This window comes from Gorilla gorilla, chromosome 23 (assembly GCF_029281585.2).
Source record: "Gorilla gorilla gorilla isolate KB3781 chromosome 23, NHGRI_mGorGor1-v2.1_pri, whole genome shotgun sequence".
Lineage (NCBI taxonomy): Eukaryota > Metazoa > Chordata > Mammalia > Primates > Hominidae > Gorilla > Gorilla gorilla.
Window position 1 is genome coordinate 45,677,347 of NC_086018.1, and position 27,565 is coordinate 45,704,911.

The window sequence follows — 27,565 nt, forward strand, 5'->3', positions numbered from 1 at the left end:
TATCTAGGGACTTAAAAGGCTATTTTAAAATATTCTCCATGTAAAGATAAACTTTAAGAATAATATTTGCATAGCTATTAATTTAATTAGTACATGCCTACATCAAAGCCAATGTATCTAACTAGAACCTAAGTTATTTTCCTGCATCTCAGTGTTTCTTCGATTTGAAAGTAGTCACTGTTTCCTAACTGACCAGTTTACAATAACCGTGGGAGGCACCTTGGCTCATCCTTCTAATGAGTTTGTTGGTCTGGTCTTTCCTGCTGCCAGCAACTCCTTCCATAAGGTAGGTGGTCCCTCACTCCAGCTCATAGAGAAAACTTGAAGAGCCCTGGAAAGTTGTTTGCTTCTTTGAAGCGTTTTCCAACAGTATAGAGCTCAGGAATCAGACCCTTGATGCAGATGATGCTGTATTTCCCAAGAGGTCCAGCAATCAAAAAGCTCTCTGTCAAGGTAATTTGCTTCCCATTGATTTTGCCCATAGATCAGCTCATTTACTGACTCTGCGTTTAGGTCTCCCCATGCAAGACAGCATCTGAGCCCTCCAGCCTCAGCATAACTGAAGCCTTGCAGAGCTTAACAAAAATTCTTTGAAGACACAGCAAAGGTAAAGAAGCTAGGCTGGACGCAGTTGCTCACGCCTGTAATCCCAGCACTTTGGGAAGCTGAAGTGGGTGGATCATGTGAGGTCAGGAGTTCGAGACCAGCCTGGCCAACATGGTGAAACCCCATCTCTGCTAAAAATACAAAAATTAGCTGGGCATGGTGGCAGGTGCCTATAACCCCAACTACTCAGGAGGCTGAGGCAGGAGAATCTCTTGAACCCAGGAGGCAGAGGTTGACATGAGCCAAGATCATACCATCGCACTCCAGCCTCATGACAGAGCAAGACTCCATTTCCAAAAAAAAATGGTAAAGAAGCTGCAACACCTCTTAGGCCTTCAGGCTCACACTTCTGACACCTCTGATCCCGATGACAAAGGCCAGCCTGGCTTCTGCAGGCACCCACAAGGTTTTCCTTGTTGTCCCATCCATCCAGACCCCCTCTGTGCCTCCTTCTGTGTTCTTTGTGGTAGTCACAGTGTTCTCATAGATAAGCTTCCTCCTTACCTTTTGAAGCACTTTTTGGGCAAACTTCTTTCTCTGGCAGTTGATGTTCAGGTCTGTGAAATTCCTTCACTGTCTCTTAAGGGTTTCTATCACAGCAGAGGTCTTCTTTCTTTCCTCTTTGAGACTCTGCATGGCTCCAGCCTGAAAAGAGCCTCTTCCATCTCAATTTTAGAAGAACAAAATGGAGGTGAAGAGGAACACCTGTCCTGCTGGGCTCCACTCAGGTGTGTTCCACGACAGAGAATCCCAGGTTAAACCAGGTCCTAGGTTGTGCTTGCAGAATGAGGGCTGGAGAGAAGCGGAAGTCCTGGTGGGCTCTCAGGGTCAGAACAGGGAGGTCGTGTGCTGGGAGGTGAAGCTCGGCTTTTGCTTAGGGCACTGGGGAGCCAAGGAGGATGTCTCTCTGGGCACCAGCAAGCCCAGTATGCTGGAGGCTTTCTAATTTGCATACATCCGATTTGCCTGAAGTGGCCTCCAAGCCTTGCTTCCAAAGCTCCCTGCATGCCTCTGTCTTATCATGTAAATACACATTGCAATTCTGTTTACTTGTCACCTCTTCCACTAGGCGGTGAGTTCCCAGGACAGGGTTCTAATGGGTCTACCTTCCTTCTGCTCCAACCAAGCAGTTGTTTGGCGTTACATGGCCATTTCCCAGACATTACATCATTTGCTTTTACACAATCATCTTACAGTTATAGGTGAGGAGAGTGAGGCTTTGTATGGGGGAATGATTTACCGAAGGTCAAATAGCTAATAAATGACAGAGGAAACTTTAGATTTCCTGATTTAAGTTCCATATGCTTTTGATCGCCTCATAGTTACCTCTGTGGTAGAAATTATCACTCTGTACCAGAGTTTATTGACCTTGGCAACAGTGACACGTGGGGCCAGATAAATCTTTGTTGTAGGCGGCTTCCAGGGCTGTGCAAGATGTTGAGTAGCATTCCTGACCTCCAGCACCTGGTGACCTCTACCCTCTACCCCCAAGTTATGACAACCCAAAGTGTCTCCAGACACTGCCAGTGTCCCTGAGCGTGAAAGTCACTGCTCTAGAATAACAATTTTGTAAACTGGTTATGGCTATAAAAAATATACTTATTAAAAGGTATGCAATTTGAATGTTTGAATAGAATACAGGAAAAAGTATTTCTTTTTACCCTATTCTGCCCCAAAAGGCTATGACTCACACCTGTTGCTTGTTTGTATTCACAGAGATGTTCATGCATATACAGCCCCCCACTCACTACACTTCATTCTGTCTCTCTCTTTTTTTATTTTTTATTTTTATTTTTTTTTTTGAGACGGAGTTTCACTCTTGTTGCCCAGGCTGGAGTGCAATGGTGTGATCTCGGCTAACCGCAACCCCTGCCTCCCGGGTTCTGATTCTCCTGCCTCAGCCTCCCAAGTGGTTGGGATTACAGGCATGCGCTAGCCCGCTTGGCTAATTTTGTATTTTTAGTAGAGATGGGTTTCTCCATGTTGATCAGGCTGGTCTCGAACTCCTGACCTCAGGTGATCCACCCTCCTCGGCCTCCCAAAGTGCTGGGATTACAGGTGTGAGCCATCGTGCTCGGCTACACCTCTGTCTTATAAAACCTACACTCTTCTGCATCTTCTTCTTTTTTTAACAAATGATTTGTCTAGGAGATTTTTTCCCTGTCATTATATACATAAAGGAACAAAATTATAGCAAAAAAGTATTCATTAACATCTCTGTTATGAAGAGTTTTACCTATCAAAAATGGAATTAACTATACTTAAATGACTTTTCAACATCTTTAGAATTAATCATATGATTTCTCGCTTTTCATCAATTAGTATGGTGAGTCATGTTATTTGATTCTCCAGTTATTAAAGCATCACTGAATTCCTGGAAAAAACTCTGCTTTGCCCTATTGTGGGGTTCTTTTATTTTGTTTTGGAGCCTATTTTCTGATATTTATGGTGCTTCTAACATATTTACATGGCTATTGTATTCATAGGTGAGATTAGCATCTTTCTTGTGTTTTCTTTGTACTGTTTTGGTTTTATTATAATTCCACCTTTATAAAAGTGATCTGGAAGATTTCTTCCTTTTCTCTGTTTTCTGAAACTGTCAAAGCAATGTCATAAAAATGTGACGTTACAGAGTTTAGAGAATCCGTCTTTGAAACTGTCTGGACCTGGTCCTTTTATGGGTTTGCTCTTCGACTTTATATGTTTAATTCTATATTTTTACTTACATCATCAGCTTAAATATTATCTTTTGAGCCCAACAACAATAATATGGAAACACCAGAATATGCTTTTCCCACTTTCCACCCTAAACAACTCCTTTCAGTGGGCTTCTTTCTCTCTCTTACCCTATCACTTTTATTGGTTATATTACTTCTATATTGACATGATTTATCATATTTGCCTCCTCTTATAGAGCCATAATTCCCGCACTTACTTTGGTCTTAAGACTGCAATGGAGCACATTCCATTTTTACGTCCATTCTTTTGTTGCGGTTTCTCTCCCTACCCACCAAAATTATATTCCTTGATCTTTGAATGTACAAAAATAGCTGTCTTCTGCTCTGATATCTGAATGTTTTCAGTTGAGAAAAAACATTTTTTGAAGATTTTGTAGGAACGATTTTTTGAATAATTTTTGGGAGAAGGCTGAGGCTAGCTAGAATGTTTATTTTCCTTTACGGGTGTCTTGGTATGTTTTCCTACATGCTCAAAGGATTCGTTTGTGATTATTAAACTCCAGTAATTTTACTAGTCTAGTCTATATCTTGGTGTTGATTGTTATAGATGGTCCTTTTTCCTTGGAATACAGTGAGGCTTTTTGTCTTTAGATTAGAGTTTTATTTTATTTCAGAAAAATTTTCTTGAATCAGGTCTGTGTACTATTTCTCTCCTTTCTTTAGGAACACAATTATGCTCTGGCCTGGTCCTTTTTTGTTTTTATTATCTATTATTTCCTCCCTAATCATCTTAAATTCTTGGCTTAGTTCAGTTTCACTTCATGTTGTTTTCTCGGCCATATCCACTGTGTGCCTCAAACCTATTCCCAGGAGTGTCTGTTTGTTTTTGTGCTGCTTCCAAATTGGCATTCATTTTGGTGATGGAAACATTTTCCCCCTCAACTACCTCTCTGAGTTCTATGAGCCACAGTTTCATTCACCTTTTCGTGCTCCTCCATGGGTTTCCTGAGCAACCTGAGCTCTGACTTAGCTCTTTATTCATCAGGTTCTCTGAATTCATGGTCATTGGTCAGGTAATGATTCTCAGGCCTTCAGCGACACTTCTACGACAGCATTTCATCTTCCATTTGCTTCCCTTGTTCCTTCCTTTTTTCTTCTTCTTCTGCTCTGTGTACACCCTGCTCAATTCCCGTTGTGAAAAACGAATCATCTTTTTATGAGGTGAGTCCTGTTGAAGGGTGACCCACTCCTCCTGATCATCTCAGATTTTCCTGGTGTTAGCAGAGGAAATCCTGTAACTTGGGAAGCCTCTCATTTCTGGGCAAGCAGGAAGATTTGTCACCTGGGACTTTACAAGCTGCTCTTGGCCAGAGATTCTTTAGGAGGATCCAGGTGTGAGGCTGTTTGATTACGTGTGACTTGGGTACAAGGGAGATGAAGACAGGGTGACTTAGGGACCTACACACAGGCTTCCGAGCCCTGTTTCTCATCTGTTTGTTTCTTCTCTTCCTTCTCATAACTTGATGAACTTTATCTCTTTTTTGGTAGGAAAACAAGTTTTTATAGAATCAGTCTTCCTTCCTAAATTAACAGCATCCATATGTTTTAAATTTTTTTTGTACTTAAAATATGCTAGTTCTTACAACTCCAAAAGACATTTTTCTTAAGGTTTTGATATTTACTATGGTTTTAAATTTTTAAAAAAATTTAAGCTGTAAAAACCCCTAATTCTCCCCTAGTGAATTGGCTGCCTCTGATTGAACACAGGGAAAGATCCATCTGAAGGGAAATGAAACAATTGGAAATCCTGGTTAATATCTTGGAATTCTATCCCTCTAAATTTCCTTCCTATTCTAGTATTTTAAAACCAAAGTGGAGGTAACTTTACTCTTCTGCTTTTTCTTTTTTCTGGTTTTTTTTTTTTTTCCGAGATGAAGTCTTGCTCTGTTTCCCAGGCTGGTGTGCGATGGTGTGATCTCGGCTCACTGCAACCTCTGCTTCCCAGGTTCAAGCGATTCTCCTGTCTCAGCCTCCTGAGTATCTGGGATTACAGGCACCCACCACCACGCCTGGCTAATTTTTTTTTTTTTTTTTTAATTTTTGGTAGAGATAGGGTTTCACCATTTTGGCCAGGCTGGTCTCAAACTCCTGACCTCAAGTGATCTGCATGCCTCAGCCTCCCAAAGTGCTGGGATTACAGGCATGAGCCACCTCGCCTGGTCTCTTCTGCTTTTCTTACGGAAGGAGGGGTCAGAGAGGCAAAAGGCGGCTAAATGAGAGTACAACTGGAAACAACACTTTTGTTCCTGGAGTTGAGGTGGTGGGGATGATGGATGACAGCCATAGGATGGTAGCAAAGTTAGGGCAGAGTCAGTGGCCTTTAGATGGTGGGAATGATGATAGTAAACCTGATGTTGAGGGTGCTGAGGGTGAGAAGAGTTGAATCATAACATGCACCCCAGCTTTGTGCTTTATCCTCAATGAAAACTCTGCTTAAATGTGCAACGTGTTTCTGAGACTGTCAACAACTCCCTAATTGAAAGTATCCACTGGCAGCCTGAGAAAGTTCAACAACTCAGGAAAAGCCATTGTTATGGCTTGAATATGGTTTGGACCCACCAAAACTCATGTTGAGGCTCCATCCCCAATGTGGTGATGTTGGGAGATGGTGCCTTTAAGAGGAAATTAGGTCATTAAGAGGAATCAATGCTTTTCTCAAGGGAGTGAGTTCTTGCTCTTGCAGAACTGGATTAGTTACCATGATTAGTTACCATGTTATAAACCGAAGCTGCCTTTTGCATTTCTGTCATGCGATGCTGTCTGCCATGTCATGACACAGGACGAGGCACTTACCAGATGGAGCTGCCTGATCTTGAACTTTCAGCCTTTAGAGGCATGAGCCCAATAAACCTCTTTTCTTTGTAGATTACCCAGTCTCAGGTGTTCTGTTGTAGCAACAGCAAATGGACCTTTAAGACAGCCACCACTAATAAAACTCCAGTGACTGCCCAGGAGAGGATGAAGGGGAAAGCAGCCCTCTCCAAAGATTCCAAGCCATAAGCAGACCTCCCATTCATCACAGGACGTCAAGGGCTCTGTGATATCTTGGGCTGCCCTAATGTTGTTTCAATATAAAAAGGGATTAACCTGCAGCGGGAATCCTACTTTACACTGCTTGTGAACAGGCGGCCATAAACTATCCTTTATAAATTGGTATGCAAGGAATTAAATATGATTGCCTGTTGAGTTTGGGCCCATAGCTAATGAAACCATAAAATATGTCATTGATTAGAGGAATGTTTTCAAAAGGTTAATTAGTTTGTTTTTCTTTTGTAATCAACTATGGAGACCATAAAGTTCAGGAGAAAACACCAATCATCAACATGATTTCCTAAGACTCTTGCTCAGGAATACTCCACCTCAAATATCCCAAAATACACACCCAGGTGTTCTCTCTGCCATCTCCAGGGTGGACTGCCATGATAGGTGATGAACTAGAGTCCTAATATTTATGCATCCTAATATGTGTGAGGTTTTGTGAGGAATGATAATAGAGGCCATGCAATGCATGGCTTCTTGCCCTCAGGGAATTCTTTAGAATGTTCAGGGTCAATAGTGCCACAATGTGAAAAATAAACAACACCTGTTCCAGTGGTTGGAGGGAGGCTGAGAATAATTCAGCCAGTGGTAGTCTAGGAATTCATGATAACAAAACCCAAGGCCACTCCTGTACCATTGATCAAATAAATGTTAATTTCATGGCAGAAATATGTCAAAGCTTTTTGAAGTAACAGAAGTTTCTGTGCAACAACCTTTGAAACTTGTTGTTGTTAGTTCTGTGGTGAGTCTTATTTTCCAGATGATGACACTTTAGCATAGAAAGGTTCATTACTTCACTGGAGTCACCGAGTTCTTAAATGGTACAACTGGCACCCAAATCTGGTCAGGCATGCCCCAAGGCATGTACCCACTGTGTGCAAGATGCAGTGTTCCAAGCCATGCTTGAAGAGGGAACAGCGTCTAAATAAACTGTATCTGCAGAAAGCAGCCCTGGAGGAGCTGCTCTGGGAGGGTAGCTGATCTCGTTAGGACCTATATTAGTCTGTTCGCATGCTGCTAATAAAGACGTACCTGAAACTGGGTAATTTATGAAGAAAAGAGGTTTAAGGGACTCACAGTTCCACATGGCTAGGGAGGCCTCACAACCATGGTGGAAGGCAGAGGAGGAGCAAAGACATGTCTTACATGGTGGCAGGCAAGGAATGTGTGCAGGGGAACTCCCACTTATAAAACCATTGGATCTCGTGAGACTTATTCACTACCATGAGAACAGTGTGGGGGAAACCAGCCCCATGATTCAATTATCTCCACCTGGGCCCACCCTTGACTCATAGGGATTATTACAATTCAAGGTGAGATTTGGGTGGGGACACAGCCAAACCATATCAGGACGTGCCCCAGTCCTGTGTGCTATGAGGTCCTCAGGTGTGGATGGGCAGTAGGTTCGTTATGCTGGCAATGCAGATTAGGGACAACTAATGATATGATGTGGACTCTCGTAGGTCAGATCCTTCTTCCCAGAGACAGCAGAAGCCACTGAAGTTTTTATGTTGCCTTTCTTGGTCCCAAGGGGGAAGGAACATAGGAGGGCCCAGACAGTGGCAAAACAAGCAGTGTCTCTGAGGAGAGAAGGTCAGGAATATCAAGGCATGAGCTGATCAAACCCTGGGCTCGGACTTCAAATCCTTTGTGGAACAGAGTGTTCACATAAAGACAAAAACAAGCCAGGCACGGTGGCTCATGCCTGCAATCCCAGCACTTTGGGAGGCCGAGGTGGGTGCATCACCTGAGGTCTGGAGTTTGAGACCAGCCTGGCCAACATGGTGAATCCCTATCCCTACTAAAAATACAAAAAATTAGCCGGGTGTGGTGACAGGCATCTGTAGTCCCAGCTACTAGGGAGGCTGAGGCAGGAGAATCGCTTGAACCTGGGAGGCAGAAGTTGCGGTGAGCCAAGATTACGCCATTGCACTCCAGCCTTGGCAACAAGAGCGAAACTTCATCTCAAAAAAAAAGAAGACAAAAACAAATACAAACAAATGTGGCAGCAATCATAGGAAAGAGAAACACAAAGATAAGGATAAAAGAAAAGCTAGCAACATGGCTGATGGCTGGTTAGACATGGAGAATGTAGGAGTAGTGGGCTTTGACCTTGGTGGCCTGAAAGAGTGCAGGTTACATACAACAAACTCCTGTTCTCAGTGAGGGTGTCATTTGTCTATGGCAGACTTTATAGGAAGGAAACAGAATGCTGGAAGGCAGAAAAACTCAAGGTAAAAATCACAATGATTCTGATGATTCTGATTCTGATGATAGTGGTGGTGATGGTGATGGTTGTGTTGATGGTGTTGGATAATGGTGGTGTACACTAAATAAATTTCAAAGCATGGCCAGGCGTGGTGGCTCATGCCTGTAATCCCAGCACTTTGGGAGTTTGAGGCCAGAGGATTACCTGAGGTTGGAAGTTCGAGACCAGCATGACCAACATGGAGAAATCCCATCTCTACTAAAAATACAAAATTAGTAGGGCGTGGTGGCACATGCCTGTAATCCCAGCTACTCGGGAGGCTGAGGCAGGAGAATCGCTTGAACCCAGGAGGCAGAAGTTGTGGTGAGCTGAGATGGCGCCATTGCACTCCAGTCTGGGCAACAAGAGCGAAACTCCGTCTCAAAAAAAAAAATTCAAAGCATGGTTCCAACCAACAGTCAGGAGGATCTTATAATCTAGGAAGCAGGCAAAGACATCAAGTCAATCACAATGGCAAGTACAAATGGACCAGAGACGTCCAACTGCACCAGGAGTTGGACATTGGCCCTGTCTCCTGCTGCACCCTTTGTATATATGAAGGGAATACATGAAGAGCCGCAGGCATCATTGATTAGGGTTATGACAGGGGAAGGGAGCTTATGGTCTTTGGGTCATTAGAGTAGCAGCCTAGGCATCTCCGCACCCAAGAACAACACTCTGGCCTATTTCCACAGGTTCTGAAAGTACAATATGCCTCTTATAGCAATAGTCCAAATCTTATGTTCTGAGACCCCTTCCACTGTCCAGTAAGGCACCAGGACTTTTCCAAGGATACACAGCCGGCACGTGCAAGGACTCCACAGATGCTACTGTCTAAATACATAATGGCCTCTGGATCCCACTGGCTTCCGGGTGCTGGAGACTCACAGGTTAGTGCTGGGGGTGGGTTATCCACAGAGACCCCAAGGGACAGCCCACGGCACCCGCCACCTGCTTAAATCCTTTGCTCTGTGTCATCCTCAGACCACCCAGTCTCAGCTATGACCTGATGCAATGTCCTGCTCTTTTTAAACGCTGGACACTTTTATATTACACATCTTTTTTTTTTTTTTTTTTTTTTGAGACAGAGTCTCCCTCTGTCACCCATGCTGGAGTGCAGTGGCATGATGTTGGCTCACTGCAGCCTCCACCTCCAGGATTCACAGGGTTCAAGAGATTCTCGTGCCTCAGCCTCCCAAGTAGCTGGGATTACAGGCACGTGCCACCAAGCCCAGCTAATTTTTGTATTTTTAGTAGAGACATGGTTTTACCATGTTGGCCAGGCTGGTCTTGAAATCCTGCCCTCAGGTGATGTGCCCACCTTGGGCTCCCAAAGTGCCGGGATTACAGGCATGAGCCTCACACCCTACATATCTTACAATTACCTGGGGTTTAAAGTATTGGGGGGTCTCATGATGCCGACACAACAGCTTCATCCCTGTCTGCAGATCTCACCTCTGTCCACCACTAGAGTTAGGGGCTCTGGCAGGTGGTGTTGGGTGCCCCGCGTGAAGCAGTTCCTGCTGCCTGGCCAGTTGAGTCCAAGTCTGTAATGGAGCCTGATGGAGAAGACGCTTTCTCATTGTGGAGGATCTGTTTCATCTTCTGGCCCCTCTTTGTTCCTGTCCTTGGAGTTGCATGGGGTCATTTACACATGGAGGCCACTTCTAGGCATGGACAGCAGAAGCGGCTTCATGGCTACACTGCTGCTTGCCAGACAGGCCTGTGCCCAGCATGGCTAGCATGTCCCCACCGAGGTTGGCACACCAGGCCCTGGGAATGACACAGAGGATGCCTGGGCTCCCAGCCACTGGGTGACATCCCACAGTGTCACAGTGGTGTGCCTCTGGGGACCTGGTGTGCCTTCCAAGCCAGCCATAACGGTCGTGCTGGCTGAGGGCTTGCTTTCTCTGCACACAGCTCAGGAGGATTCAGGCTTGAGAGTGTCTGACCAGGCAGGAAGGTTTGCACTTACGTGTCATCACAGAGCTGAAGTTGAGGCAGTGACGGGCTCCAAGTGTGTGCCCTGTGCACCAGCCCCTCTATGATGGTGTGGGCCTGCATGGTCCAGGGTCATTCTAAGTAGCCACGGTCAGAAGGTATCAACTGGCTGCAGCCGTGGTGACCGTCTTAGATTGTTTGTAACACATATGATCATATGATTATTAATTTCAAGCCCGCCTCAAATTCTAAAAGGGATGACCTCTTCAAGAAACCATGCTAGGGTGTGATCCTCAAGCCAATACACGGAGGGCCGTGTCCCCCTTTGTTGGACGTTCCATTTTTCATGGATGATTGCTGCCTTCTGGCTTGGGGCTGGACGCCCTTGGATGTACCCACCTTATTTAGACATCACTGGCATCCCCATCGTTAGTTTGGCTGAAGATTCTTAATTTATAACCCATCTTAAATGTCGTTATTGTTTTTGGGGGAATGGAGAGGAGTGTTGGGGGTTGTATGAGGCTCCTAGTGCTTGGGAGCTGTCAGTTGTGACAACTTCCATCTGTGCGAACAGAGGTTGGAAGCAGGTTTATACTGGCTCGTGTCATACCTCTGCCATTTTCCCAGAACAGAGAAATAGAAAGTGAAAGAACTGTGTTCAGAAGAGAGAAAATGACAGACTTAAGTTGATCAGTGACCAATTAAGGCAACACGGGAGTCAGGGGCCCTCTTTAAAGAACCCCTCGCTTCTGCAGTAGAAGCAGCTGGAGATCAGGCCCTCGACGTGGTTGTGAAAAGGGAGGACTTGAGAGAAGACAAGAGTATCAAACCTCAAGAGTCTCCTTCCCCTGAGGTCGGGGCCCTGATAGGGAAGGCATGGGATGCCAGGAGCCGGGAGGGGATGTCCAGGCAGATGCTGCAAAGCGTCTTGCTCCCCTGAACGATGGGTCGCAGAAGTGCTTCACTCCCCTTCCCGGAAGACAGAGGAGGGCCCCATTGGTTGGATATCATGCAGAAGCCTCATGCGTGGGCTTACCACATGAAATAAAGGGTGCCCAGTTAAATCTGGATTTCAGATAAGCATCGCACACTCATTTAGGATGAAGTATGTTCCATCGTCAAACGGTAATAGGGCTGGCTGGTAATAACAGCTCCATTCCAGCAGGATTGTTTCTCTGCCCTTTGGTTCTTCCTTCACAGGCTGCTCTCATGGTTGTTCTAGAAGCTTCATTTAAGCTAAGTGATCCTTATTAAGAAAATAAAAATGTAATAGTTCATTGTGCCAAGTAGCATGCATTCAATTACTCTTGAAGCTACTGTTATACACATTTTCTTTGGTATTTTTTCCTTTTCCTTTGATGAATAACCAGCTAATCCTCCTTGCCCATTTTTCAATTTGGGCTATTATTTTATTTTCTTGTAGTTTTTTTAAAGAGAAGTTTATGTATGAAGGACATTGTCACATATTGTGATGAAATTTTTTGTTTTTGTTTTTTCTCTGAATTCTGTTAGTGTTAATTTTCTAGCAAAATTTACTTATTTTTTTACCTTTATGCAGTTTAAGATATAAACTTTTCCTACAAATATGTTTGCTATTCTTTCTATTTTGCTCTTAAAGACTTTGCTTCCTTTGAGATGAGGTCAATAGTGTCCTATGCTTTGTTCTATTTTAAGTTTCATGATTTTATTTTATTTTATTTTTGCTATCAGAATTTTAACCTTCTAGTAATTTTGTTGTGCGCTATGAGTAAGGCTTGGCTTTTGTTTCTATCGAAATGTTTAAGCATCAAATTTTCCTTGCTGTTTATCAAATAAACCATCTCCCTCCCTTGAAATTCTACATTTACTTAGATCTGGTTCTGGGAGATTTATTCCTGTCTGTATGCATCCTCGTCCCACCCACCACTACATTGCCACAATTGTTTTGAATAATAATACAACTTCTTATTTGACATGGAAATCTCTTTTCCATTACTCTCCATCCCCACCCCTACTTTTTTTTTTTTTCAGTGTCTATCAGCTGTTCTTGGCAATTTATTTTTCCAGGTAAATTTGAGTATCCTTTTGTCAGGTTGTAGAAATAGTCTGATAAGGTTTTGATTGAGATCGTATGAAGTTGGGAAGAGTGTGTCTGGGTTGGGCCTGCAAGCTTTGCTGCGTCTGTGGAGCATCACCGGCCTTCTGTGCTTGGTGTGGCTGCTGGAGGCAGCTGGGGCAGTGCATGCCCCCTCTTCTCCCTTCTGAGACTAGCTAGGGTTCCCCTCACAGCAGGCCCCTCCATGTCAGTGTGAGTAGGTGCAGGAGTGGCCTGGAGAGCCCTGGACCCCCAAGCCTCCAGACTTTCTGTGGCTCCATTCTAGGGGCAGAAGCTACCCTGTGGGCCCCTGCTGCCATGGCCTGCTCGTGTCTCCTGGATTTAGGGCATGAGCAAGCAGGTGACCCGGGGCTCATCTTCTTCTTTCACAAACATGGTAGGTGTTCTACGTGCTTTATGCGTATTTTATTTTATTTTTTTATTTTTATTTTTTGAGACGGAGTTTCACACTGATCGCCCAGGCTAGAGTGCAGTGGTGTGATCTCAGCTCACCACAACTTCCGCCTCCTGGGTTCAAGTGATTCTCCTGCCTCAGCCTCCAGACTAGCTGGGATTTCAGGTGTGCACCACCATGCCTGGCTAATTTTTGTATTTTTAGTAGAGACGGGGTTTCACCATGTTGGCCAAGATGTTCTTAATCCCCTGACCTTGTGATCTGCCTGCCTCAGTCTCCCAAAGTACTGGGATTACAGGCATGAGCCACCGCGCCTGGCCTATTTATTTATTTATTTATTTAAGATGGAGTCTTGCTCTGTCACCCAGGCTGAAATGCAGTGGCGCAATCTCAGCTCACTGTAACCTCCTCCTCCCAGGTTCAAGCAATTCCCCTGCCTCAGCCTCCCGAGTAGCTGGAATTACAGGCATGTACCACCACACTCAGCTGGTTTTTGTATTTTTAGTAGAGACGAGGTTTCACCATGTTGGCCAGGCTGGTCTCAAACTCTTGACCTCAGATGATCCACCCGCCTTGGCCTCCCAAAGTGCCAGGATTACAGGCATGAGCCACTGAGCCCGACCTTTATCCATATTTTTAGAGGTTAATCCCAGCAGCACTCCTGGTAGAGAGCTAATAACCCATGATGACTGATGAGAAAACCGGGGAGAAGTTCAAGTACGTCCAAGGTCACCTGGCTGGAGGCTGGCTGACCCAGAACCTAGACCTGGCCTGTCTCTGAGGCCATCTCTCACTTGCTGTATTACACATTTGCATGGAGTGCTGGGCCATCAGGAGTTAGTCAGATTCCATGGACAGCTCTGCCTATAGCTTTATGTGGTTACCTGCCAGAGCCAGGATGGCCGGGCTCCCTGCAGTTGGCTGCTTTTCTTGGATTGAATGTACTGATCTCCCTCTTGTTCTGAGTCTCAGTTGACATCCACGCAGTGTCTCCACCCAGCCGAATTGTCTCATCAGCAAATGAACACCCTGGTAGGGTTTGCATCCGGCAACCTCTGAGCAGGCCTCACTCTCCCTATGGGTTGGTCCCCCACTCTGTTGTGCCTGTGTCTTCACCCAAGATTCAGTGAGAACTTGGGCCCAGTACTCTGCGTTCCTGACCTTCAAGGGCCTTCTGTTACTTCAGATAACGGGAAGCTGCCGTTTCTGTGAGAACTCCTTATCACTTAAGAGAGCATTTTTTCTGTTTTCCTAGAAGAGTCTTCAAAACCCAGTTTCCATCTCCCACCCACTTCTCTTTCTCTAAGAGACTTTGACACACAGGAGCTTTGAAGAAGAAAGCTGCCTGTTTCTTGGGGATGGAATTTCTTAGTCTGAGCTCCATGTACATCTTCCGTGAGATATTCTTACACATTTTTTATCACTGCAGTGATGTTAAGTATTCAGTCTAGTGAAACCTCTGATTTTTATTAACTTTTCTTCTTTTTATTTTGAAGTAGGTGTCAGATTGGGCATGGAGTAGGAGGGGGGTGCTTTTCCTGGGACAAGATGAAGTTAACTTTGGGCAGACTCCTGCATTGATAAGCTCACAGCTAAAAAATTGGCTCCCAATCCCCTGCCGTCTCCAATCATTGCAATGCAAATTCGATAGAAAAGAGCTGCAGGGGTCCCTGGCAGCTGAAAATCAGTCTGCATTGAAATGGGAATAGATGCCACCACCTAGGTATTGGAAAGCCAAGTTCCCAGGCTGAGGAAAAGGGAAAATTCCCTTCTCTGTTAAAACTGTCAAATTACCCAACCGAGGGGAGATGCCAGTCTCTTAGCTTGTCTCTCTTCAAGCATCTGCAGGGGCAGGCGGCCAGTTGTTTTTGACCCAGCACCCCTGCCCACTGCTCACAGATGCCCAGCCAGCTCCGGCCACCTGCCCTCCTTTCAGGGAAGGAGAAGGTGGAAAGGTCAAGTTCTGCTTGAACAGCCCTGAAACTTCCCTGTTTTCTGGCCCTCCCAGCCAACACTGGTGGAGAGGAGGCTTCCCCTGCTGCTGGAGCTCACCCCATGAATAAATAATGAGCAGGTGGATGATTCCATCCTGTTAGCTTCAGCTTCTGCAGCTTCCTGACAAACAGAACTCTGATTGTGATGGCAGAGTTTTTGTTTTGTTTTTGAATTTCACGTCATTAATATTTTTTCTTTCTAAACTTACTGTCTTTGAGAGTCTTGATGTTCAAAGATTTCTCTGTGAATCAATTTATAGGATACATAATACAATCAGAGGCTGAGAGCTGGGAGAAGCCTCTGGAATCAGCCAGTCTGCTCCCACAGTTAATAGATCAGGAAACTGAGGCCCAGAGAGAAGACGTAGTCTGCTCAAGGTCACTCACAGACTCAGAGGCTAAGTTGCAGCTTTTTAGAAATGTCAAGCATGTCTTCTGATCTATCATAATCCATCTGTCCATCCAACCATCCATCCATCAATCAATCCATCACCCATCACCCATCATCCATCCATCCACACACCCATCCATCCATCCATCCATCCATCCATCCATCCATCCATCCATCCACACGTCCATCCATCCATCCATCCATCCATCCATCCATCCATCCATCCACACACCCATCCATCCATCCATCCATCCACACACCCATCCATCCATCCATCCATCCACACGTCCATCCATCCATCCATCCATCCATCCATCCATCCATCCATCCACACACCCATCCATCCATCCATCCATCCACACACCCATCCATCCATCCATCCATCCACACGTCCATCCATCCATCCACACACCCATCCATCCATCCATCCATCCATCCATCCATCCATCCATCCATCCACACACCCATCCATCCATCCATCCATCCACACGTCCATCCATCCATCCATCCATCCATCCACACACCCATCCATCCATCCACACACCCATCTATCCATCCATCCATCCATCCATCCATCCATCCACACACCCATCCATCCATCCACACACACATCCATCCATCCATCCATCCATCATCCATCCATCCACACACCCATCCATCCATCCATCCATCCACACACCCATCCATCCATCCATCCATCCATCCATCCATCCATCCATCCATCCGTCCACACACCCATCCATCCATCCATTCATCCATCAGTCACACCCATCTATCTACCATTCATCCATCTATCAATCCACACATCCATTCATCCATTCAACATTCAACATTCAACATCCATCCATCTGTTCATCCATCCAACAACCGAGAGAGGTGTGCTGTCCCTGTGATTGCATATGGCTAGAAATGAAAGGCATGAAACTATATATATATAAACTATATATATATATGTATGTATACCTTCCATTGGTGTTTCAGGGACTCCAGGAGAGAGGATGAGTGAAAGTCATCTAATTGGAAGCCATTGTTGGCTGGGGGTGGGGGTGAGCTGGGCTGTGCATATGCTATAGGCACTGTAAACCTCAAGTAAACAAAAGGGTCAGAATCTAGTTTAAAGAGAGCTCATTCAATTGCAAAGCTGAGGATGAGCCACCCGGGAAACACAGATTCCAAAGAATGGAAGTCAGTGTTCCAAAGTGCAGAAGTTTGGGATTGCATACATAAACAAAGTTCAGGGAAGACTACCAGAATTTCAGTATCTTTCTATATAAGGTTAAATGTATAGTTACAACAATCTGATTAGTTGAGGTGGTCTTTTTCTTTCAGAAAAGGTATATTTAGCATTCTACACTGAAGATGTAATGGTTATGGGGTCTTGAGCATCATCTGGGCTGAGTTGGGTACAGGGCAATAAAGGAGGCAGTGAATCCATAGCAAAGTCTTGGATTGGAAGGGGGAGGCCTGGTACAAGAGCAATGAGGAAGATAATTCATCTCTCCTCATTTATAATCTAAGAAGCAGAATTGCAAACATGCTACATAACTCAGTCTCTAGGGCTTAACCTCTCCCTTGGCATAATACATTTAGAGGGTCCTGACATTTTATTTTCCACACCTTATGGAGGTGGGGGTGCAGTTAAGGATGAGTGTTACTGGGTAGAACAGTCAGAGGATAAAGCTGGACTGAGAAAGCTTAAAGAGGAGGGGCTTTGGAGCCATACCTCTGAGGAGGGGCAGGCTTTCCAGCAGGGCTGGAGCTCAGAGCCATCAAAACATCCCTCTGAACAGTTAAAAATAGGACTCTCCTGCAAATATGGAATGAACACTCCTCAAAGATTAACTTACCTCACTGAACAGGGAGCTGGCAGGAGGGTGAACCCCACTCAAAGGAGAATTTGAGGAACAGGTGCTTACACCGTAAGCCAGGAAGGTGAGCTGAAATCAGGTTGCTACGTTAAAGGCAAAGCTGGTTGCTGTCCTCCAGGGCAATGAAGTCATCGCCTGTGGGGTTATCTTCTTCACCAGGTAGAAGTCATTTGCATCTTTGCCAGGCAGAAATCCACAGCTTGACAAATAATTTCAGAGTCTGGGAACGAATCAGTAGGAAAGAGCAGTAGGAAAGGAGCTTCCCTAAAGAATGAACTCTCGCATGTGTGGGCTGCTAGACAGTAGCCCCGTGTGGCGTCGGAAGCCATCCTTTTGCTTATTTGCAAGTCTTGGATGATTTTTTTTTAAACAGAGGCAGGCTCTAGAGTTGGAGTGTCATGTTCACATCCCACCTTTGCCTCTCGCAGGTGGCTGTGGGACTACCCCTTCTTCCTGCTCTGAGCTGGGCTTCCTCATCTGAGGATGAGTACAGGGGATGGGGCCCGTCATCATGTATACATCATAGATCAGTCCCGAAGATCGAATGAAGTCTACATATGAAGTGGTTGGCCCAGCCACAACTCAATAAATGTCAGGGGTAATTACAACAACATTTGAATATTAATGTAGGCAAGTCTCAGCATCATGAAGACTTTAAATAGCTGCTGGCTTGAGGCCAAAGCTACTGAAAAGGCAGTGATGGGAGAAGGGCCATAAAAGGCATGGATTCCCATTTATAGAATGAATCAATGAAAACTCAGAGCTGGTGGGGGAGGCAGCCACCATCTCTACTTCAGAGACTGCGGCTTCTGGCAGCAATGCTTGGTTTGAGCAGGTTTGAGTGGTCAGATGTGTGCTCAGCAGGACATGGTGGGCATCTGGGAGATGAGGTGGAGCCAGAACCCGCAGAGTGTCAGGGCAGAGGCAGGCAGCAGACCAAGCGAGGTCCATGGGGCTGGGTGGCCTTCCTACCACCTGTCCTATCTGGGCTGCACTCGCAGGGAGTCTTTGTCCTGGGACCAGTGGTTGCTCCTGCCTCCAGGGCATGACAGCCTCCAGGACAGGGCTTGCTGGGCATTCTGGGCTCTGAGTGGCAGCTCCAGGTCACCCTCGCCATCCGTCGGTGTTTTTGCCTGCCAGTTCATCTCTCAGCCGCATGCTGTCTGGCACTGGACTGGAGCCTGGCCATCTTGTCCACTCAAATCTCTGTGATGTGGAAGGCAGCCTGTCTATTCCAAGCAGCCCAATGTCCCCCAGATCCTGCCAGCATCTCTGAAGAGCCTCACCTGAGGCCCTCGGTGCAGGAGTGCCGATTCAGGCTGCCTTGATGGCACTCTGGATGCAGGGAAGCCGAGTGCCACCCTTGCTGATGGGCACCACGCAGTCCTGCTCTCACCCACGTGAGGAAAGCAAGCCCAGCTCCTCCCTAATGTGACCTCTTCCCTCCATGCCTGGAGCCTGAGACTCAAAGCAGGGCAGAGCTGCCCAATCTGCCTTCCCCCTGCCCTGAGGGGCAGCTGCCATGACTCTTTCCATCCCACAGGGCAGACTGGGAGAAGCCTGGTTCTTGCTTCCCCTCTCTTTGAGCCCACAGCCCTGGACCTAGAGGGTACATTCATCAGGCAGCCCTCTTGGTTCTCTTCCCACTCACCTGTAAACCCAGGTGCTTGCTGGCTCTGGCAAGAGGACCCTGGCAGTCTTGGTTCATTTGGGCAGCTATAGCAAAATACCACGAACTCGGGCCTGGAAGTCCAAAAACAAGACACCAGGCAGGTTCAGCATCTGGTGAGGGCTTCCTGCTTCCTTATGTGCTATTGAGGTTTTATGGTATTGATTTTAATTGCATAAAAAGGAAGAGGGCAAAAGAGTTGGGATCAAACGTCAAAGTCTTCCAAATGTGAACAGCTACACACAGACTCTCCTGTGAGCACAAGGCCTTCATATGGGCTTGTTATGAAGGCTGCTCCTTACTGGGCCATCCTTGTTGATCCAAGCAAGAGTGATGTCCCGGGAAAGGACAGCAAGGGGATGAGGAAAATGCAGATGGCTGTAGCTCTGTCAGCCTTGGGAAAGTTGTTTGTTTTCCTGTTTCCTCATCCGTACAATGGAGACTGTGATGGTGAGAAGTTAGTGCAGTGGCTGCAGGGCTGAATGTGCAGATGCACAAGACCGGAACCCTCCCATGGTTCTTCTCTGTGCCTTGGGCCCACTGCTCAGCCTTGGAGCTGCTTGGCTGCTTCCTTCCTGACTTCAGGAGCTGGTGCCCCAGGACGCTGCAAACAGAGCCGCAAGTGCTCAGGGGTGCACAGTTGGCTCTGTGCTGAACAGGTCCTTCTTCCTCTCATAGCTTCCATTTCTTCATCCTTCAGATGATTCTAGGACTTGGCCAGGATAGCCTGAATGTTTCCATCAGCTTGGCTGATGCTTGGGCAGGCTTCTTCCTGACTTGAGGCCCCTGACCTCCCTTTGCTCAGAGCATTGCTTTAGAAAAATTGCGGTTGTAAGTCTCTCTCTGGCCCTTTGAGATGGAAACCTTCTACAACCCAGGAATGTATTTCTCAAGGACCTGGAAGTGGTTCCTTCAAAACATGATCATCAGGAAGATGGTGCCCCCAACTCCCAGTCCCTGAGGGAGGGGAGCCTGATGTTGATGAGAGGTGATTGACAAACACACACAGCCTGATCACATCAGCCCACCTTCCCCCACTGTCCTCTAGGACTTTACCCCTAGCTCATTCCAAAGCTTCAAAACCCTCCTACCTGTTGTTTCAGTGGAATTGAGTTCAATCTCTCTCCCAGGTTGCAATAGTCTTGGATAAAATCTTCGTTGCCTGTTTAACTCTGACCAGTACATTTTTTTTTTAAGACTCCACCATTTAGTGTTATATATTTTTTCAGGTAAGTTACATAAGCTGTGCAGCCTCAGTCTCTTTTCAGCCTTCACATATTTGCTCAAAGCATCTGGGCCACCCTCTTCCTTCCCCACCCTCCTTTCTAAACACTTCCTTCCCATTTTTCAGTGTTCTTCTGCTGATTTATCCCTGCCCAGCTGTAGTCAGTGACCCTCCTTTCCCTTGACTCTAAGCCTGATGAGCTTCGCTCTCTTGTTTTGCTTCTGGGCTGCTCTTCAGGCACAGAGTCGAAGTTGGGTGAACTCATGAATTTATGGCTCCCCATTTTCAAGTCCAGCCCTGGCATATATACAAAGCTCCAGGGTTGTCTTACTGCCTATCCTGGGTTTATTTCAAACTCAGTATGGGAAAGAAAGCTTATAATTGCCCCCTCATCCCCCAAGACACCACTTTCCCTCCTTATTTTTTCTGCTTCTCAAATGCCTATTTTTTCTGCTTCTCAAATGCTTCTCAAATTCTCTGAGCCCTGACTCAGCAAAGTGGAGCCAGTCTTTGTCTCCACCCGTATCTAATCCATCTTTCCCCTCTGTTAGGAAAAAGTTCACTCCTCTCTATTTATATGTTGAAAGTCTAGCTTCCAATGTGACTACATTTGGAGACAGGGCCTTTAAGGAGAGAATTAAGGTTAAACATGGTCCTAAGGGTGGGGCTTAACCTGGTAGGATTGGCATCCTTATAAGAAGAGACATCAGAGCTCTCCCTCTGCCACATGAGGACACATTGAGAAGGCTGCCACCTGAAAGCTGGAAAGAGTGCCCTCATCAGGAACCACAGCTGGAATGTTGATCTTGGACTCACCAGCCTCCAGAACATGGGGAAATAACCACTCAGTGGTAATTTGTTATGCAGCCCTAGCTAACATATACCCACATTTCCCATTGGTCTTGCTTTCTCTTCCTAATGCCTCCTAACTGTGTCTCTCATGCACATAATGAGTTGGTAACCAAAAGCCACACAAGAAGCCCTACATAAGTGGTACCTCCTACCGTGTAACTACTACCACTGTTTATCTATTATTTATTTCTTCATTCATTTTTTTGGTGCTGCAATATACATAACAAAAAATTACCATTTTAACTGTTTTTGAATATATAATACAGTGGTATTTAGTACCTTCACGTACAACCATCACCACCATTCATCTCCAGACTTTTTTATCTTCCCAAACTGAAACTCTATAGCCACTAAACACTAACTCCCCTTCTCCTCCACAGCCCTTAGCACCCACCATTCTATTTTCTGTCTCTGTGAATTTGACTCCTCTAGGGACCTCACATAAGTGGAATCACGCAGTATTTGTTGCCTACCTCTGAGCAGTTCTCTCAGAGAACTGTTGTGCTCTCCTGCAAAACAGTTCTTAAAGGGGGTGAAGCTTTTGGGTGAGATTGCTTTTCTCCCCACTCCCCACCCAAGAGTCCACAGATGGTTCAAACGCAGGTTTCTCAACGTGTTTTCTTTACAGAGTCACTGTCTCAGTATGCTGAGGGGCTGAGCTCCTTGAGGGAAGGGGCCACATCATCAAGGGAGAAAGAGGTTCTTAATGACTGTCCACTACAGCCTCAGTTTTCAGGCAGAGCTCAATTTGCTGTCTTGAGTAACACTCATAGAAGCCCTGAGATGCAGGTACTGTCAGTCCATTGCAGGGGAGGAATTGAGGTTAAAAAGTGTCCAAGATCATGTGGCCATTCAGGGCCAGGTCTGTGCCTTCAGTTTCATGAAGCATTTGGAGGGGCCGGAATGACCCATCTGTACATCTGCCCAGTTCATGCCTGATACTTTATGTGAATAAGGCAATGGAAGGTGCTGGGGTTTTCAGAGGATGAAGAAATATATAGAATGCTGTATTAGTCTGTTCTCACATGGCTATAAAGATACTACCTGAGGCTGGGTAATTTATTAAGGAAAGAGGTTTAATTGACTCACAGTTCCACATGGCTGGGGTGGACTCAGGAAACTTACAATCATGGTGGAAGGTGAAGGGGAAGCAAGGCACTTTCTTCACATGATGGCAGGACAGAGAAGAGTGAGTGAAGGAGGAACTTGCCAAACACTTATAAAACCATCTCATGAGAACTCACTCATTATCAGGAGAACAGCATGGGGGAAACCGCCTCCGTTTTCCAATCACCTCCCACTAGGTTCCTCCTTCAACACCTGGTGATTCAATTCAAGATGAGATTTGGGTGGGGACACAAAGCCTAACCATATCAAATGCCTCACTGAGCCTTGGCAGAGTCCCATCCAGCTCAACGTGCTGAGCAGTTAGGTCAATGAGGAGGCATTTGGAACAGGCTGGAAGCTTCCCTGTGTGACAGTGGCCTTTTCTCTTCTGCAAAACAGGCAGCTGAGGCGGGGGAACCCTAAGGGCTCATTGAGATCATGGATTTGCCCTTTTATGCATTGATGGATCACCTGCTGCCCACAGCGTCTGTATTTGGTGCTGGGATGCTGAGGTATGGCCATGAATACTCTCTGGCAAGGAGAGAGGCATGGGACCCCCCAGAAAGGTGCCCAGTACATGGGCAAGCCCTTTGCAAACTCCTGGAACATGCACATCTGATGGATGATGTTCATTCCGAGTTCAGGCAAACATTCCTTGTTCTGCTTTCCACTTTCACTTGAGCCCCTCTGAGTACTGACTTTTGTAGTTACAGCATCTTCCTATGTGTGCTCTTTCTCTCTCTCCAAGCCTCCTTCTTTATGCATTTTTAAAGGACACTGAGATCTTCAAACAGAGGCTGCCACTCTAAGCAAACAGATCCCGAGCCCTGGACTCTGAAGCTTGGGCCCAGTTCTCCTTTTCTCCGGGTTTCAGATCCCACTGTGAAGTGAGGGGTAAGTACCAGGTGGTCCTCATGGTATCTGCCTGTCTGATTCTGCCCTTGATGGACATCAGCCCTCAGTCACAGAACCAGTTTCCAAAGAGCCATCTGTGTCTGCAGGGCCCTTCTGATTCAGGACCCGGGGAAGCCAGGGGCATGAGCATCGGTGCCTCTTCTCTATTTCAAGGACCCTTCTGGGTGTAAAGTTCTCTGAGATGCCTTACATGGATTCCAACCACTGCAAGATAACCATCCTGTAAGTATTCTGATTGTCTTTCTTCCTCTCTGATAAGGTTTTAAAAGTAATAAAGGAAGATGCCCCAAGGAAACAAGATAACGGGATTAAAGTGAGAAAAGGAGAGAACAGCCAGGCAATGTTTCTGAGATGCTCTTGATGACCTGCAGGCAAATCCTTCCTTTTAATTGTCACTAAAGGGATTATACAATTTCCTCCTCAGATGTAAAGTGTTATGGCCAGCAGATCGTAATTGAAGTGCATTCCAGAGGGAAAGACAGCGGCTTAGGTAGGCCTTAGAGAATCCGTCTTGGGACGAATCCCATTCTCACACTCCTGTAACATCCTTATCAGAAGGCTGGAAGACCAAGCTGGGGCTGTGGGACTAGGAGTAATTAAAATACCTTTCATTGGAAGATTCTATAATGCCTTCTGCGCAGTGGAGCATGGTTACCATCCGTTCCTTGGCCCTCCTGTTGGGAGCCATTGGAAAGGCAAGAATTCTTCTCTGTTGGGAGAGTGTTCAAAATGCAGCTTGACTGTGGCTGTGTCCACACACGTAAGGTCCAAGGCGATTTCCCTGAAGGTGAGGGCAGGAGAACAACCCTAGGAATTTTTCGGGCAGGATGAGGGAGAGATGGAATGAAAGAGTGGATGGTGGGGCCAAGGCTGAGGAGCATAGACTAATAGTGGTGGGACCAAACATGTTGGAAGAGTGTAGGACTTGTCTGTCTATTTCTGCGGCAAGAAATTTTCAGAAAATTAGTGACTTTAAATTATATAGATTTACATGCAAAATGGGTGGTCAGGGCTGCATTCCTTCTGGAGGCTCTGGAAGAGGACCCATTTCATTGCCTTTTCCAACTTCTAGAGGTCGCCTGTGTTCCCTGGCTCATGGTCCCTTCATCCTCAAAGCCAGCAGCATGCTATCCTCCAATCTCTCTCAGACTGACTTCTGCTTCCAAGGACACATCTCTTCCTCTGATCCTCCTCCCTCCCTTGTGTAAGAAACCTGATTAGCCTGGACCCCCCCCCCCCAACCCCCGGATAACCTGAGATCAGCTCCCCATCTCCAGTTCCTTAATTGCACGTGCAAAGTTCCTTTTGCCATGTAAGGTGACATGTTCGCAGGTTCCAGGAATTGGGACACAGACTGGGACATGGACTGAGACGTAGACTGGGACGTGGACTAGGATAAGGACTGGGATGTGGACATCTTTGCAGGGCTGTTCTTCTGCCCACCACAATGACCATGGAGAAGCCAGTAATTAGGATGTCACAGAGTCTGCGTTTAAAGGGAGACCCTGGGTAGGGGCAGAAAGGAGCTGAATCACCAGAGCTTGCTTTCTTTTTAAAATATCGTGGTAAGATACTGTTAAAAAATTAACATAGTCACATTAAAACTTTAAAGGGTTTATGTCAGCAGAAAGCTACTCATGAATAGGGCAGCTCCAGACCCCAGCTGGTTGGGGGTTCTGCTGGAGGGGCTTGGAGGGAAAGCTTTTATAGGGTGAATGTGGAAGCAGAGCAAAGAAATTATTTAATTGGTTAAAGTGGAGCAGTCCTTTCATTTGAACTCTCCAGCCAGGGGGAGTTCCTCGTAATAGAACTCATGCTTACTTGGCTGCCTGTGATTGGCTGAGCTTAAGTTTCTTTTTTTGTTTGTTTATTTCTTTCTTTCTTTCTTTCTTTTTTTTTTTTTTTTGAGACAGTCTCACTCTGTTGCCCAGGCTGGAGTTCAGTGGCATGATCTCGACTCACTGCAATCTCGCAATCTCTGCCTCCCAGGTTCAAGTGATTCTCCTGCCTCAGCCTACTGAGTAGCTGGGATTATAGGTGCCCGCCATCATGCCTGGCTAATTTTTTTTGTATTTTTAGTAGAGGTGGGATTTCACCATGTTGGCCAGGGTGGTCATGAACTCCTGGCCTCAAGTAATCCACTGGCTTCGGCCTCCCAAAGTGCTGGGATTACAAGCATGAGCCACCGCCCCTGGCCTTAAGTTTAATTCTGCTTATGTAAGAACCCAAGGCATTAGGGTACTCTTAGTCTGAGGGCCTCCCTTTTAATTGTTTTAACAATATACAAAACATAAAATGTATGGTATCAATCACTTTAAAGTGGCTGAGCAGAGAGGCATTAAGTATGTTGGCAATGCTGGGCAACCGTGAACATTACCTAATTGTAGGATATTATCATGTCCCTACAAAAAGGAGTTCCACACCCATTGGCAATCACCCCTCATTCCCTCCTCCCCCAGCCCTTGGTAACCATCTATCTACTTCTCATCTCCATGAATGCGCCTATTCTGGACAATTCATGTAAATGGAATCAGGCACTATATGGCCCTTTGTGTCTGGCTTATTTCACAGAGCATAACGTTCTCAAGGCTCAGCCACACTGTAGCCTGTGTCAGAACTTCATTCCTGGCTGGGTGCTGTGGCTCACACCTGTAATCCCAGCACTTTGGGAGGCTGAGGTGGGCAGATCACTTGCAGTCAGATGTTCAAGACCAGCCTGGCCAACATGGTGAAAACCCATCTCTACTAAACATACAAAAATTAGCCGGGCGTGGTGACACACATCTTTAGTCCCAGCTACTCAGTAGGTTGAGGCAGGAGAATTGCTTGAACCTGGGAGGTGGAGGTTGCAGTGAGCCGGGATCATGCCACTTCACTCCAGCCTGGAAGACAGAGCAAGACTCTGTCACAACAAACGAACAAACAAACGAACAAAACTTCATTCCTTTTTATGGAGGAACACTACCATATTTCATTGTATAAATATACCACATTTTGTGATACACCACTTGGGTTGTTTCCACTTTTTGTCTATAATGAATAATGCTGCCAAGAACACTCCTATGCAAATATGTATTTAAACACTGCTTTTGAGTCTCCTAGGTACATGCCTAAGAGTGGAGAGTTGGTCATACAGTAACTCTGTGTTTATCATATCAAGGAGCTGTTGTCATATTCTTTTTTTTTTTTGAGAGAGGGTCTCACTGTGTCACCCAGGCTGGAGTGAGGCAGTGCCATCACGGCTCACTGCAGCCTCGTGTTGTCATATTCTTGATAGAGATTACATTATTTAACCTCAGAACAGCCCTTGGCCCCAATTACCTTGGACTTACCTGGCATGAGATCATGCTGGGTGGTAAGTGTGGGTGTCTCTGATATTTAGAGATAAGGAAGCAGGGGGTCAGGAAGATGGTATGGTTTGTCCAAAGGGTTGCTGCAAACAACAGCTAAGGATGCTTTTCCCTATTGGTCAAGACCAATAGATCTGAGTTGGAACAACAATAGAAGGTGGAAGGAGCTGAGTCTGAGGCCTTCATCTCTTTACAGAAGTAGAAGATCAGGGCTTGCGAAAACCAGGGGCCAGGCTGAGGGCTTGGGAGGCAGGAGGAGGGCTGAAGCCCCTGCTGTGAGAGAAGGGATGAGGTTGTGGCCTTGGCAAGGGGTGGATCAAAGGACCCACTGTCAGGGGGTTTTAAGGACCATTGATGGCTGGCCCTGAGAGTAAGTGGAGAACCTGTTGGTGGCTTTCTCCAACTTCCAGGACAGCAGGGCCCCCTGGATTTGGACATCGCTGGCCATGTGCACCCCATGCTTGTGTGGCTTGAGGCACCTGGCTGTGTGGCTGAGCTTCCTTCTCTGTCAATCGCTCCCTCCCTCCCCAGCTCCACTGGGCTCGAGAGCCCTGCAGGCCATGTCCCTGACCTTCCTGAGTGGTGCCTCTGTGAGCTGAGCGTGAGGCTCACAAACTCACATGAAGGTGGGCTGGAGGCCTTGCCAGGCGTTTGGGGTTTCACCCATGGGATGCTGCTTGTTTGCTGATACCACTAAGCAAATGAACAATTGAGTTCTCTGAGAGGGAAACAGTCCAGACAAAATGGTGCATGGCTCACCCAGGATTCACGCCACACCCAGTGTCGCCCCAGCAGCGGGGGGCCTGGGAACCACTTCTGTGTAAGGAGCTCAAACCTTCCCCTCAAAGTGGCTTTCCAGAGGGCCAGGCTCACCGAGTCATGGTTTGTCCTTATTTCCTACAGATTCTATTGAAAGAAACATGACATAATGATACCACAGCAAAAGCCAATCTTGCTCCTTTTTAAAAAATTAAAAACAAAACAAAACAAAATTAAAAAACAAGAAAAAACACCACCATAGGATGTCCACCCTGGGAGACTAATTCTAAGAGAGAAGCTCTGTTCTTCCACTGCTAATCACTCCAAATAAATACCACGACTGAGCTTGTCAGAGAAGAGAGAGCAGCAACAGC

The 27,565-nt window shown here is 46.2% G+C and overlaps 1 long non-coding RNA gene across 1 annotated transcript in view; it reads left to right on the forward strand.

Moving 5' to 3' along the window:
• Window positions 1-24,040, forward strand: part of LOC134758152 (uncharacterized) — a 54,804-nt gene extending 30,764 nt beyond the window's left edge. The window contains exons 3-6 of the long non-coding RNA XR_010133094.1: window positions 22,567-22,679; window positions 22,941-23,061; window positions 23,169-23,304; window positions 23,507-24,040. This is a non-coding gene — a long non-coding RNA (uncharacterized lncRNA). The remainder of the gene's footprint in view (window positions 1-22,566; window positions 22,680-22,940; window positions 23,062-23,168; window positions 23,305-23,506) is intronic.
• Window positions 24,041-27,565: the final 3,525 nt, after the last annotated feature.